Below are 10,694 nucleotides of genomic sequence, written 5' to 3'. Positions count from 1 at the left end.
ATATGCAACTTCTGATTCTCTTGAAAACATGGCCAACTGGCCTGCTTTCCAGCATGGGTGAAGTGGAGGAAAGGGTGCTCCCAGTGCTGTGCTGGGAGGGTCCTGTGCTGCTCAGGGTTCAACATGGCAACATAGACCTAGTATCATTTCTCTTGCCTCCTGGGGCCATGAGTTGTGAGAACTAGACTACTAGCTATCTTAAGATAAAGATAACTTTTGTCTTGATCAACTTTAACTTTGAAGCCTTTAACCCAGAACCCAGAACACACTACTTCCTTGTATGTTTTTTGGATGATATAAAATACCTTGTGGATGCATATGACATTTTTTCTAATACTGAAAGGATACAATTGAAGTACTGCTCTGCGCTAAATCTTTGATGCAGACTGGCATCATAGGTGCCCCTGATGTCTGCCATTGGACCCACTACCTAAAGCCAGTTGTATGTCCCTGGGATGTCCCTGAAGTCTTCACTTTGCCATTTGACAACTTATCCTCCTAGCAATCTCCTCTCCAATGAAGACAGCAATCCATATCTCATGAAGTGGCTAGGAAGATGACATGAAACAAGAAATGTCAAGCATGGCCCTTAGTATCCATTTTCATGATGTTCTTAGCAGTTTTTTTCTCCAAGAACACAAGGTTCTCCATCTTCTTAGATGTCCATACAGATCAGTTTGATTTTCCAACTAAGCTTCAAGAAGAGATTACAGTTCAATTCTCTGTCTTCTGAGAAGCTTCAAAGTGCACTCACCAAGGACACTGATGAAGGAAAAGATTTTATCAAGACTTTTGTGTTTTTTTTTAGACCTATTATTGGCCTAAACGGCTAAACTAGGGTATGTCAGAACATATATAACTACGGGCTCCCAGTCACCACTACATGCTAAGAACCTGAACTTTCCTGAGTACTTGGAGCCAGGAAAGAAGCATGAAGTGTCTTGTGCTCCTTGGGCCAGTGGTCTCAGATTGCAGAGTCATGTAAGTATGGAGACTGTAAGCCACATCATATTCACTTCTGCGATTTTTCTTTTCATCTGATTATTCTATTCATCCAGTTTAGACGTGAATGGAATATTTCCCTGACAATCTTAAAGTTCAACCCTTACTTATTGATAAGTACGTTGCTATAGGAACTGTGGGTCCCAAGGGTCTTGGTGTAGATTTGCATAGCTGCACAGCTCTTGGGGTCCAGTCATGTCATGACCTATTGAAATTGGAACTCCTTGCAATTGCTCAGTGCACAGTCAATGCAGATGTAGGTGTGGTCCTGTGGAATAGCACTTTTCTACATTTTATTTAGCATGTTCTCTTTGTTCCCTCTCTACTTCAGTGTGTATATGTCTATGTCTGCATCTCTGTATCACTATCATTTATCTCTCCGTCTCTTTGGAAGGCTCTGAGTGTATTTCTCTCTATGTTGTTTTCTTTTAATTTTTCATTTGACTCATCTTTCCTTCTCGAGCCTCTACACTTCCCTAACTTATTCCCTATCTCCTGGATTTTTTTTTCAACTATCTCTCCTCTTTCAACTTGGGAAAGATTGGGAGAGCTACTTATACACTGTTTTATATCTGACAAGCAGTGTGACCACAGCCAATTCACAAACCTCTTGCATTTCAAATTCCTCCCTTGTAAAAGAGGACAGGAACCCCCTTTCTACCTCCTTCCCTGAGCTTCTATGAGAAGGATACAGTGGGGTGGCAACAGCAGTGCTAGTGGCTGTCATTGTTGAGACTTCCTATTTATCAGGCACCTTATATCCATCACTTCACTATCCCCAAGATATCCCATTTGGAGGGTTTGTATTGTTACATTCCACCATTTTTCCGAAGAGGAGACTGAGACGCCACAGGGTCATATGGCTTACCCAACATTACAGAACAGAATCTTTATTCAAGCCTATGTTTTTGCCAGGGTATATGCATAAAATTCTGATAATAATGTGACTCATAAAATTGATTGGAAAATACACAGTGCCATTGCAATGACAGTTATACCTTAACAGTGACAGCTAATTGTAGCTTCTTCTTTATTTTCTTTTTCAAATGCTCGATGAAAGAATACCTCTACAAAAGTGAAGACCATGAGATAAACCCTCAGTGAAAAAAACATGCTGAACAATTTCCTGAAGGAACATGCTTACAGACTGTCCCAGATTTCTTCGTGTGGGTAAAATATAACTATTCACCCCCTGAGCAACATCATGGATGTCAGGTTTTGGGAGGATGGTGCTCCAAAGCACTCCCTGGTGCTCTAGCCTAGCACTGGGGCTCATCTGGAGGTGACAGGTGGGATGCTGGGGCTGGGGCTCCTGCAGGAGGCAGAAACCCTGGGTAACAGTGGCTCCACCCAGAGGAGAAGGCACTATCATCCTCAACTCTTGGTCTTGCTGACTGGGCCCAGAAATTACCAAGTGGCAGGTAAACGTCCATTTCTGTGTCAAAGATGTGTCATTAGTTTGATGGAGTTTGTTCCTTCTGAGGAGAAGGTAATAGTGACCCACTTCAGTCCTCTTGCCTGGAAAAACACAAGGATGGAGGAGCCTGATAGGCTGCAGTCCATGGGGTCACTAAGAGTCAGACACGACTGAGCGACTTCACTTTCACTTTTCATGTTCCTGAGTTGGAGAAGAAAATGGTAACCCACTCCAGTGTTCTTGCCTGGAAAATCCCAGGGACAGGCGAGCCTGGTGGGCTCCTGTCTATGGGGTTGCACAGAATCTGACATGACTGAAGTGACTTAGCAACAGCAGCAGCAGATACTTCTGAACTAAGGGAGTCACTCAGTTACAGATGAAGAGTGAACCATCTCTGATCAAAAGGTAGAACTAATTGCAAAGCAACTGTGAATCCCCAGGCAGAGGAATTCAGTTTCCACAGATGCAAGAACCACAGCAGTAAAAAGATACTGAACCTGTATTCCGTGTAAGGCCATAAGAATCTAACACAGTGCTTACAGTTTTTAGATTAGAAATGGCTTATTTTGTCTTCAAGAATGCCCATGCCAGCCTGAATGATAGGCAAAGAATAAATACATGTCAAATGAAAGGGTTACCTGTTTGGTGTTGATTGGATGTGGCCTGAGTTCGGAGGGAGTGGCTGGGGTTGATTAAGAAGAACCTTCTGGAGAAAGGGCTGCTAAGGCTGGGTTTGAAGAGACTACAGAGCTTCTCAAATGAAGGCACCAGGACTTCCCTGGGTGTCCAGCAGTTTTGGAGGCCCAGTGGTTATGCTTCTGGGCTTCCCATTCAGGAGATACCACTTTCATGCCTGGTCATAGAGTCAGTATCCTGCATACAATGTAGCATAAGAAAAAACAATATCAAATGCTAGCACCTCTGTGATCAAAGGTTGTGAGCTGCACGGTGGTTAGAAAGTGATCTCAAAAGATATGTGACACCCAGAGGGAGGCAACAGTGTGGGAATAGAGGGCAGCCAGTTCTGCAGTAACCCACTCCCTCCTTCTCCCTGTAATTGTTCTATGTGGGTAACATCACCATCGGATTTCCAGGAATTCCAGGGATTCCAGGTTATCTTTGACACAGGCTCACCTGTCTTGTAGGTTCTCTCCCTCTTTTTCCCCAGTCCAGCCTGTTGTGAGTACAAACACCCCCTACCTGGACCATCTTTCACTTGCCCTGCCGCCATTTACACCCTTGGCACCTGATGACACTCATCTCTTGTGTCTGCAGCTACACAAGTTAGGTTCAGACATTATATGTCTTCCACCTTCTGGCCTACCCAAAAGACCTTCATGATCACCTATGGATCTGGGAGCATGAAGGGATTTCTTGCTTATGACACCTTTTGGGTAATGTGTAAACAGAAGCTGAGTCAGGACTGGCTATGAAGTGACCACTGCTTTCAAAACAGATATAGGACCATCTGGCAGGACCCTTCCTAGCCTAACTCCCATAGATATTGGCCATCTTACCCACAGGGTCCTGTACCTGGGGAGGCAGTGCCCATGGTGATACATGAGCAAATGGATTAGCTAACCCAGAGAGTGGCTTGAGGTGCGGACTTGCAGCTGCTCTGCCCATGAGCAGTTCAATGTTCATTTTGCTGGGAGCGAGAAGATGGGGAAAAAACACCCACTTTTATATTCACAGATGGTTGTAGGCATTTTCAGGTAATAATTGGCTTAATCCTGCAACAACCACACACAGCAGGTGGTCTGATTAGCTCATTTGACGTATGAGGAAACTGAGGTACAGACCACAAGGGCCTTGCCAAGGTCACGCATGTGGTAAGTGATGGAGCTGGGCTGGCTTTTCAGGACTGCAGTTGCTGTGGGGTGTTTGGGACAGGATAAAACTGATCTGGGGACCCTGGGGGCAATCAAGGGCTTCAGGTATTCAGAGTGGGAAACTGGAGGCCAGAGATGTCAGAGGGACTGATAAATGAGTTCTTACTCTAGAGGACCTTAGAGAGTCTAATAAAACCCATGGCCTGCCTCCCCAAAGTACCTGAGTAGTTCCCCTCTCTCTTTTTCTCTGTCATACACACTCACAGAAATACACACATATACCCAAAAGTGAATTCCCCAGGCAGTAATTTCACAGAACTGTGCAAGCAAGATTGTGTTTTCGGCTTCTGTCTTCCTGGACAGATGCAGAATTCACAGTCCCTTATAGAGAACGCAGCCCATTCCTATCATTACCTCATGCCAAAGAGAAGGCTACCTTGCTCTCGACTGTTTTGTCCATAAGGTGGCACCAATGGGACCTGGCCTGACTCTTGGCTGCCCCACCTGTACAGAAGCCACAAGGCCAATTTGACTCACTCAGGTGGTGTTTTTCAGAGGGGCAGATGTTTTAAAATTCACAGCCTCTCTTAAATGGAACCCAAATTCCCCTCCCAGCTTGGCCTAACCGTCTGTGGGCCACCAAAGACAGAGCCCAGCCTCAATTCTTCTCTGAGGAACTAATGGCAATGCACCCCAGCCCAGTCCTAGCCCCACTTTATGTATCTATAAGTGGGAACACTCTTCTCTCCCACAGATTGGGGACCTTGTAAGAAATGACCAGCTGTTCTGTCTAAACATGGCAGAATACGGGTTTGAGGGTATACCTTTAGATGGCGTCTTGGGCTTGAACTACCCCAACATGTCCTTCATTGGAGCCATCCCCATCTTTGACAAGCTGAAGAATCAAGGTGCCATTTCTGAGCCTGTTTTTGCCTTCTACTTGAGCAAGTAAGTCTGAGATGGACAATCCTTTTCTCCAAATTAGCTGTAAGATGCTTTCAGGTGCATGAAAATTATAGAACACTTGATAAAGAAGAATCCTGAGAGATGATCTAACCCAGGATAACTAGGGACCTACCTTGCATCACCACTGGTTTTTATAAATAATGTTTTAAGGTAACACAATGCTGCTTCTGGGCTGAAGACCAGTAACTTGGTCTAGGGGGGTGAGTGAGGAGGAAGACTAATGGAAGGCAACAGGAAACAAGTTGGAGGAAAAAGCAATACGATTTGATTATGAATTTGATAAGGAAGGAAGGAGAAGGATGGTGGATATGTTTCCTTCCTAATTAGCATTCCACTGGGAGCCCAGGATCAGCTAACCAATTTGCAAGAGCCAGTGAGAAATAAAAGTGTGGGACACAAAACAAAATGTGGGATCCCTTGTTCAAGAAATATAAGTCATTTTAAAATAGGGAGAGCAGAGTTGGGGTCCCTTCTAGTGTGAGTCCCTTTGGACAGTAGAGATCACAGGCCAGCTGAGCCAATTCTGGGTGACCTGAACCCACATCCTTAGCACTTAGCTTTGATTTTCCTGAAAAAATGACAGGCTGAACAAGGGTGAAGCAAAAACTCTTTAGCGCTGTGTCATCTGAGGGTTTCTGAGCACTCAGGTAGCAGGAGGTCCTGGGCCTCTTCAGAAGACATAGTGGGTGGAGCCCAGCCATGTGACTCAGCTTCTAACCTCCTCTGTGCCACTCATTAGCCAGTTACTGACCTCAGTCTGGTTCTCAGTCGCTCCTAGCCTTGATTTCTGCATCTGTAAATGGAGACCTTATTAGGGCCTTGATGGGTAGACAAGCACAAACACGAGCTCTCAAAGAGTGCAGTTGTTACTGTCCTCCAAAGATCTGCCCCTCTTTTCTCTCTACAGATTCGGAGGAAGGGCAGTGTGGTGATGTTTGGTGGGGTGGACAAAGCCTACTACCTGGGAGAGCTCAACTGGGTACCATTGATCCAAGCGGGAGACTGGCGTGTACACATGGACCGGTAAGCCTCTCCCTCTGAGGGTCAGCCCAAGTGATGCTCCACATCTGTACATGGACACAGGCAGATACACACAAATGGATTCTCAGACACATAGTGACACAGACATATACACCACCGACAACGACACAGACAGACACACAGACACATGGAAACAGACTAGCAGACACATATAAACATGCATAGCTAGTCAGAGACACAAATGCACAATTAGAGACACATACAAACACATATACAAACAAACACATAAACACATAGGCAAACAACCCATAGATTCATAATCCCCAGGCCTTCTGACCAGGGCTCTGACCAGGGTCCTAAAAGGGTCTGGAGAGGTCTGTGCAGCTGGGAGAGGGCTGCACCCACTGCCCTGTGAGGTGTGGAGCATGGCTAGAGGACTCTACAGTGTGGTAAACAGAGGATCAGGGAGAATTACACCAGCCTGAACACAGTTATAAGATGACCAACTGTCTAGGGCTACCTGGGACCAAGGAAGTTCTCAGTATAGATAAATGTCAGTTTAAAAACAGGGAAATTCAGCAAATGGGAAAAGCTGGTCTCCTTAGGGACCAGCTACCCAGCAGTGGAGAGAGGTTGGCTGCAGTCTTATGACTTGAAAGCAACTAAAAAAAAAAAGACACCCCATGTACCTGGGCACACAGTGGTTCAGAGACTATAACAGAGAATCAGGAAGGTGGGATCCAGGCATGACGAGAAGACAAGGGGCATAATTGATAGGATTCTTTGTGATACCCTCAGATAAAAGCTGACCGGTCCTTTGGAGTTTCTGTGGGCTAGTCATATATTTCCTGGCCAGGGTCTCAGGGTCTGAGCTGGTTGTAGGAACATTGCTGGGAGACACCCTCTCCCAGAGGAACCCCTCTCTCCCACCATTATGATAATGGGCTGTCTCTGTGAATCTCCATCTTTACTCTGTGGTTGACCCATTATTTGTTCCCCACCAGATGCAGCTCTCTGGATGTTTCTCATTCATTATTTTTACAGTCTTTATTCACTCACTAAACAGACAAGCATTGGGCATCCACTGTGTGCCAGGCACTTTAGGGAGGCAATGAGAATAAAACTCACCTTCACATCTAAGAAGGCAGATGCACAAGAAATGACACACACACATAGTGAATCGTGACTTTGGTACATGCTAGACATGAGAAACAGAGAAGGCAATGCCACCCCTACTCCAATACTCTTACCTGGAGAATCCCAGGGACAAGAGAGCCTGGTGGGCTGCTGTCTATGGGGTCATCATAGTCGGACACGACTGAAGTGCTTAGCAGCAGCAGCAGCAGCAGCAGACATGAGAAAGGGTCTACAGAAAGTGACCAAGACAGGAGACTGATAAACACCGAGGGAAAGACTTCCCTGAATAAATGACAATTAAGTTGGAATCTGGAAGATGAGAAGAAATTTGCTAGTCAAAGGGAAGGGGACTCTTCTAGGAAGGAAGACCAGCTTGTGGCAAGATACAAAAGATAATGGTGTATTCAAGTACTGCATTCAGGATGTCAAGGAAGGTGCAGTGTCAAGAGCAAAAAAAAGAGTCAGCCCAAACGATGAAGGGATGTTTAGGGGACAGTTGGGAAGGGAGCAGCTCTGGGGAGATTCAGAGTGGCCTTGATGCCCACTTTGTCACACTGTCTCTCAGCATCTCCATGAAAAGAAAGGTTATTGCTTGTTCTGGTGGCTGTGAGGCCCTTATGGACTCTAGGACATCACTGATCCTTGGGCCAAGAAGACTGGTCAATAACATCCAGAAGCTCATCAGCACTGCACCACAGGGTTCTGAGGTGAAGGATCATGCCCCAGGGTCACTCCCAGTCTCCACACACAAGAAGGATTTCCAGGGCCAACCTCTCTCCCTCTCTCTCTAACAGCACTACGTTTTATGTTTTGTAGTCAATACCCTGCGCTCTATTATCTTTACTATCAAGGGCATCAAATACCCAGTGCCAGCTTGAGCCTACATCCTCAAGATGAGGGGAGAAAACTGAGGGGTGGTTCTCAAATAGGATCTTGCAGGAACCCTTGGGCTGCTGCTGGGAGGAGGGCGCCCTATGCAGGCCATCTCACACTATTGCAGATGCTGCTGAGCCCTGTTGTTGGGCCAGAGCCTGCCACAAAAGCAACCACTTGAGAGTAAAGGGCCATCTGGGACACTGATCATCCTGAAATAAATGTTGAGACACCACACCATGCTGGCATGGTGGGAGTCACAAGGAGAGGGGAACACTATGGTCCTCAGTCCTCAAAGAGCTTCAGTTCAATCTGAAACCTCACATGCATGAACATGAAAGTCAGCTCTAGTGGTCACTGAATAGGCCATGTGACAAGGAGAATGACTGGGGACAGTCCCAGTGTGCTGTCCCACCATAGGGATTAACAGTCTCCCTTCCCTTCTCGCAGTTTTCCTGCTTTGGATGATAAATTACATGGTCACCCTAGTTCTCGGATGCATCTTCTCCTAGCTCTGGCCAGGTGCCCCCTTTGTGAGTTGGGATACCTGACCCCTCTGTGGGGAGGTTGGATACTAAGGTGAATAAAGGGTGCACAGTGACTGCTCAGCCCCGGCACAGGGTGGAGGCTAGGGTTAGCTCTCTAGGGGAGTTCAAAGGTGGCTGATGGGCTGAAAGGAGGCTTTGAGGAAGGGAGGGAATTTAAGGAATTCTAAACTGTAAACTCATGGAGCTATGTGGAGGGTTACTTGGCTCTAGGCAAAACTGCACTGGATTCCATGCAAATGGCATCCCAAGGTGCTCTGCATTGGGGCAGTGGGGACTTACATGGGATGATGAGGACTACGGACTGACCAGTGGGGATGGGGAACCAGAGTAAGTTACCCAACCAATCCTGGAGTGGCCAAAGAGGGTGAGCGCGGGCTGAAGGAAGCTTCCCAGAGTTCCTGAGTTAAGTCTCCAAGAATGTGTTGTGGGCACTGCTATATTTAAGATGGATAACCAACAACGAGTTACTTTGTAGCACAGGGAACTCCGCTTAGTTATATGACAACCTGGATGGGAGGGTTATCTTTGGAACCAGCATACCCGGATACATATATTTAACGCCCTTTAGTGTCCACCTGAAACTCAGAATATTGTTAGTCAGCTATGCTCTAATAGAAAATAAAGTTTAAAAATAAAATAAAATTAAAAAAAAAAAGAAAATAGTTTTTTAAATAAAGTATGTATTGTGGGGACACAGGAGGAGAACCTGCATTCTCTGCAGAGAAAACAAGGAGCAGGAGTCAGAAGGAAAGAAACAGGGAGTGAGGAGAACTATGGACACTCTTGTTCTTTTCTAAAAATTTCATTGAAGTGTGGCTGATCTTCAGTGTTGCTTTAAGTTCTTCTGCACAGCAAGGTGACTCAGTTATACACATAAAAACTATACATTCGTTTAAGAATGTATATTCTTTTTCATGAGGTTTATCACTGGATATTGAATATAGTTCCTTATGTTCTACAGTAGGACTTTGTTTTTTTATAATTTTGCTGTATCTCCAACTCCCAGTCCTCCCCTCCCCAACACCCTTCCTCATGGCAACCACATGTCCTGTCCCGTTTTGGTTTTGGATGAACTCTCACATCCCTTGCTGCTCATAAAACCCCTTGATACTTGCCAAAATAGGAAAATAAAACCAAGAATTGTGCTTGGTCTGAATATTAGCAGGAGTAGCAGGTAAGAGCTCAGGCTGACTGGTGTGTGTCTCTGGCTCCTCTAGGATTCTTGAGACCACTGCTATCCCACCTTTAAAGAGAACACAGTGAGTATATCTACAGACCTGGATCCTGGGTGACGTCTTCCTGAGGCAGTACTTCTAGGTTTATGATCGAGGAAATGACAGGATTGGCCTGGCACAGGCAGTGTAAATGCTTGGTGTGCCTCAGGAATCAGTAAGTCCGCTCTGAGCAAATGCTCACTCACACTTAGGGCACTCTTGCCCAGGATGCTGGTGAACTGTATTCTCATTAAAGAATAAAGGGTTTCACTCACAATGGTGCTGAAACAAAGGATCTGGAATGAAGTCTGAATCACAGTTGAGAGGAGCCCACCTCCAACTGGCTTCAAGGAAAGGGGAAACTCATTGAAATGATTCTGGGAATCCAGGACACAAGAATCAGAGCAAATATAAAGATCTCAGTGACTGGACCCAAGAAATCAGAAGTCATCAGTTTTCTTTCTCTCCCTCGGTCTTTCCCTTCCCTCTTCTTTGATGGTCTTAGCCTGACAACTTTCTTCCTTAAGGCTTCTACACCTAGTGAGAGAGTCCAAGCTACCTGCCCTAGGGTTTTATATCCTGAAGGTATTTCCTAGTAAGGAAAGAAGCTCGGAGCCATTAGAGTTCAAGGATGTTCTCTGAATGACCCAACTCAGTTCACATGTACAGCTCTAGATCAGCCATCCTGGCAGGGCCATGGGGTCCTATGATTGGCTTTACATGG

The 10,694-nt window shown here is 45.7% G+C and overlaps 1 pseudogene; it reads left to right on the top strand.

The window, feature by feature from the left end:
* The first annotated feature begins 987 nt into the window (after nt 1-987).
* Nucleotides 988-10,121, top strand: LOC123333855 (annotated as a pseudogene).
* Nucleotides 10,122-10,694: the final 573 nt, after the last annotated feature.

This window comes from Bubalus bubalis, chromosome 5 (genome assembly GCF_019923935.1).
Source record: "Bubalus bubalis isolate 160015118507 breed Murrah chromosome 5, NDDB_SH_1, whole genome shotgun sequence".
In the NCBI taxonomy this organism is placed as follows: Eukaryota; Metazoa; Chordata; class Mammalia; order Artiodactyla; family Bovidae; genus Bubalus; species Bubalus bubalis.
This window is presented reverse-complemented; position numbering and strand designations above follow the sequence as displayed.